Source organism: Pseudoliparis swirei, chromosome 5, assembly GCF_029220125.1.
Source record: "Pseudoliparis swirei isolate HS2019 ecotype Mariana Trench chromosome 5, NWPU_hadal_v1, whole genome shotgun sequence".
NCBI classification, from domain to species: domain Eukaryota; kingdom Metazoa; phylum Chordata; class Actinopteri; order Perciformes; family Liparidae; genus Pseudoliparis; species Pseudoliparis swirei.
This window is the reverse complement of record NC_079392.1, coordinates 5,043,814-5,049,193: the sequence shown is the minus strand read 5'-3', so window position 1 is coordinate 5,049,193 and position 5,380 is coordinate 5,043,814.

Here is a 5,380-nt window from a genome sequence, read left to right as displayed (position 1 = left end):
GTGTGTTGATAGAGATATGTGTTTATTAAAGTCACCCAGTCGTCCCTCTGGCTCTGAGAGTAACTACACACACACACACACACACACTGCTGATCAGGCTGCAGCGCGAGGCCGGACCCTCGGGGTCAGGTTTAATTTTTTTAAAACTTTTAACACACTCTAAAATAATTGTACTGTAGTAGTATAACTTTGAGGGAAAATATACTTTATATGTAAGTCCTGTGCAATTACTTAAATGTTCTTCTTTAAACTTTGTTTTGGTATATTTTAAAATGTATATAATCTAAATTTGCATTGAAACAAAGTATTTAAAGCACATTTGATAAATACTGAGTTTCAAAATACCAAATTTTTTGTAATTAGTAAGTAAACTTATTGATCCTATTATTTTCATATATTTATTATATACCAAATGTATACTTAAAAAAGATTACAGTATGAATTAATATTTGAAACATTGATAGACGATGCATTTTACATACATAGAGACAGCTTTATAAATAGTGCAGCTACGTTGTTCAGCATAAGATGTTTAGGTAATAATGCTATTGATGCTATAAATATATATATATTAATATATACAATAATATATACATATATATGTATATATATAAATATACATATATTAATATATATATATATATATATATTGGGTGATAGGAGAGCCGCTATAGTCCGCAGCTATTGGCAGGTGATGGACAGCAGCACAATGACTGGCCTTTAAACATTGTCAACAAGAACAAGTCAGCAAAAAAACTAAAAAATAGTGTGGCATTAATTTGAGTTTCAATTTCCACCACAAGAAGTGAGACTTTGAACTTTTGTCACATTGTCTCACAACATTTCTCAGAATGCTGTTTCTCTGAATCTCTCTGGGCTCTATTGCTTTGGCTCCTCCACGGGGGATAACATCAGCAACAAGGCCTCAGAGTGCCGGGTCCTCCTCGGGTCGAGAGCAGCCCGGAAAACCCGTCGTCACAATCTGCCAGGAAGAAGAAGAAGAAGAAGAAGAAGAAGAAGAATTGTAGGGACAGAGAGAGAAAGAGAGGGGGGGAGGGGGGGTCGCTGCATAATATAGGGCAGATGTCTTTTGCCAGGTTTTCTTCACACTGCGTTTGCGATGCCTCAAAGGGGGGAAAGGAGAGGCTGGAGAGAACACATGAACAACATTAAATACACACAGAGAGTGTGACCGACGGAAAGAAAATATAGAAGATGGCAAGAGATGGAGAAAAAAAAACAAGAGTCGTTCCCCCTCTCTCAAGAGGCGTGAGCTGTGGTCGACATCAACCTGGGCACGACTCATTCACGGGGACGGTCCTGTCACGGGGGAGAATAGGGGGGGGGGCTGATGCGAGGGGTGCACATATGGCACCCCGGGGTGACAAAAGAGGGGTTCTGCTCTCCGGTCGTCAAACCTCAAACCTCTCTGGGAATTCTGTTTTGCAGTCTCTCTCTCTCTCTCTCTCTCTCTCTCTCTCTCTCTCTCTCTCTCTCTCTCTCTCTGCGGAGCCTCTCACTTTCTCCCAGGCCAGCTCAGGAATGTGCTTTCTAAAAAACCAACACACACACACACACACACATAGAGGGAGTGTCCTCACCTTCTCCGGTTAGTTATTAGTGTAATGGCTGATGCATATAATGTTGCGCAATGTGCTGGCTTGTAACTTAACCCTGTGGGGTCTGGGCTCATCTTTACACAATTTCTTAAATTCACCTTTTAAAGACTCTTGGATTATGACACATATCCATATGTTTTACATTTTTTTTAAAAATTGCAGAACAAGCTCAGCTCTCAATTGTCCTTAAGGCACAAGTGTAAAGAGATAACATTGCCCTATAAATGAAAATGGTGACGCTCCACGTAGATTATGCAGAGACGCTGGTTGCGGATGAAGCTCTGCTGCGTTGCATTCACTCTCCTCTAATGTTTGGGACAATGGGAAACAGCAGCCATAAGCCCAGTTACCGCCCCGACCCCCCCCAGCAATGAAGGGTATTCACCACGATGTCAGATTTTCCGCACTTTGATTTCTTCATCTAAATCCGAGAGATTACCGAAAAACAAACGCAACAATATCAATCTGTATCTAAGGGCCGGCCGGGTCTCTATACGAGATGGATTTTCGTCAGTCCAATTTTTTAATTTTATTTTTTATTATCACCGGTTCTTTCAAGTTTTCAAGGCCAGATCCTGGGGAAACAATGTGAGCAGATGCCGGGCAGGAGGGGCTGTAAATCTGGCCTGGCGAATTAAGCCATTGCGGGGGGTCCGCTGTCTAAACCCTGCACATTTCACTCATGGTCATCCAGGTTGGGCCCCATACACAACAACGTCACAGGTGGGTGTCCTGCCTCTGAGAAAGAGATGACCTCAGAGCAGCCGCTCGAGCTGCTGAAATGATCACCACAGTTAAATCATCAGGCTGCGTTTCATTGCCGCGAAACTGTAAAAAAGCCATTTCTCTTTTTAAAACCTGCGAGAGGCTGTCGGTAGGTTTCATTTGTTGACCCTTGACCTCTTGAGAGATCAGGTGACCAGGGCACTGCTGTGGAATGTTCCCGCTTGACTCCTTTTTTTTCATTTTCTAATTTCTAAGCTCTCGACAGTTTGGATTCTTGTCATTTGACTGTGTGTGTGTGTGTGTGTGTGTGTGAGAGAGAGAGAGAGCATGTGGACATGTGTATGCTCTCTTTATAGTCAATAATTGATGATAGAAAACTCAAGGTTGCTATCTTTTTTTTTGAGCTGAAAGAGTTCATCAACTTAAATAAATAAATAATATCCAAAAATAAATGAAATATATATAGATGTACTTATGGATGTGTTCTTTCTCAAGAGATTGATTCTTTAAGACTGATGTGCAGTTGAGAGTGCTGATAAAAGTCAAGAATATTTCTTCAAACTTATTTCCCCCCCCCCCCCCCAAAAATGACTTTCATGCTCGTTACCGTTCCAACGTCTCTCACTATTTTTTAAAATACGATTTATTAATACCTTCTTTATACTCTTTTCAATCTTTCCACTCATCATCATTCATATACTGCCCTTGTTTACTCGTTCTTTTGTGGAGTACCCCCAGTTCTTCAGAGCTTTTCCTTCCTTGCTCGAGCATGCTGTGCCAAGCAGCGTGAAGGACTGATGTTCTGCCGCTTGGTCTACGACTTCAAAAGAAGGCCCTCCTGTGAGGAAACATTCACCATATTTTCTGCCAGAGGAATTCAGGTTTAAATGCACATTGAGAATTTTTTGCCATAAACCCCAAATCAGGATGGTCTCTTCAGAGTGGGATCTGTCATCTATCAGTCCCATCAGAGCAAACCTTCACGTCTTTCTGATGGAAAAGTGTTTATTCTATCATCAAGTGATGGCAACAGACACACAGACAGTACTTGAAAGATACTGTAACAAAGCTTAATCAAACTAGAACGGGCACTCGGTAGAGCGCATACCTTCACATATCACAATATTGGGCATTGAATTATGAACATTTTGGCATTAGTTGCATGCCAATTGTATAGAAATTGACCACGCTATGGTAAAAAGAAGATGTTGACCTTTTCATGACCTTGACCTTTGACCCGATCGATCCCAAAATCTAATCAAATAGTCCCCGGATAATAACCAATCATCCCACCAAATTTCATGCGATTCGGTTTAATACTTTTTGAGTTATGCGAGTAACACGCATACAAATAAATAAATAAATACACGGCGATCAAAACATAACCTTCCGCATTTTCCATGCGAAGGTAATTAAGTTAAAAGACAAAACACACCTCAGTCAAAGGAACAGTTTCACGTCTTGTGAAGTCTTCTTGGTTGCTTTCTTGTGAGAAGATCAACACCGCTCGTGTATCCGTGTGGAATATGAAGCTAGCTACCACCAGCAGCTCGTTAGCTTAGCTTAGCACAATGACTAGAAGTGGTTAGACAGAATCCCCGGTCATTTTATTAACGCTTTAGATGTTGCATAGTTTATATAAAGTGTAAATTATTGTGTCAGAAATACGAACGGTGAAGATTTCGCCAGCTTTGCACAGAGCTAGGCTAGGCTAACTGTTTCTGTTCTTTGTGCTAAGCTATGCTAACCGTCCGCTGGGCTGTCGCTTCAAATTCACCCGACAGACACGAGAAAAGTGTTGAATTTCTCATCTAGTTCTCAGCAAGAATCGAAATATCATACGGGTGGAACTATCGCGTTAAGAAAAGAGGCTACCCCAGCTAGTAGTTAGCGTCAAAGAGACAGCGGGCGAACGGAGTTCTCCTCCTGACAGCTGGAGAGCGCTCCGCTGACGGGAGGCAGGCGACAGCGTCGCTCCGTTTCCCCTTCAGGGAACAAAGTCACCGGCGTGCCTGGTTTCAGCGCGATGTTGCAGGCCGGGTCGGGAGGATGAATCGCCACACAAGGTGCGCCGCCTGCGAGTTCATCCAACCCGCGGAGGCCCGGACGCTCTCGTTGAGCCCGGAACCGCAGCTGCTGCCGAAAGATTCTTTTCAGTCTCACCTTTCACATTTTTTCTCTCCTATCAAGTGGAGCGAACCCTCAACCTCATCCTGTCCCCGACGGTGAAAGGAGATTGCTCTACGGTCTGGGAGGGGGGGGTGATGAGCAGCTTATACCTCTCGGAGGGATTAGCTTTATTAAAATGAAATATTCTAGTCCTGACTGACAGAGCAATGGAGGAGGACAGAGGAGAAGGCCGTACGTTGCGCGAGGGCCCCCGTCCCCCGAGGATCTGAAGCGCCGCTCCTCTGTGTTCTCCTTCACCTCTCGCTCTCTCCTCATCTTATCCCCCTTCTTCTTCTTTTTTTCTTTTTTTTTCTTCTTTTTTTCTTCTTCTTTGACCGGTCCGCTCTCTCATCATCACCGCGGTGCAGAACAGGCGGATTCTGTCAGCGGGCGCGACAAGAGATCTGCACCCAAAAAGCCCTCAGATGAGCTGCCAAGAACAGGGGCCGGACTGTAAGGGGAACAAAAGACCCCCCCCCCTCCTCCCCATCTAAAAAATACATAAAAAAACATCAGAAAAGCCTGAAACCTTGGTCCAATGTGTTTAATAGCCCGACTATTGAAGGGCACTGCCTGTATGGAATGTGGGCCCAGGAATCACATTTTCCCAGCAATTACCCAGACTTATCTCGCCCATGTTCACGAGCAGCGAACGGCTCGTGCAGGAGGACATTAAATGTGCCAGAAGGACTGAGCGGCGCTGAATATGACTTTATAATTTGTACCATAATGACTTGTAGACTGTGGCGGTAATCCTCTTCATGCATGTAAAGCCACGCTTGAATCAGAAGACCACGAACGCACCGCGGTTGCGTCGTGTGCCGAGACTCGTCGAGACGCACCGCGAGTCTCTTGTCGGCCGGGTT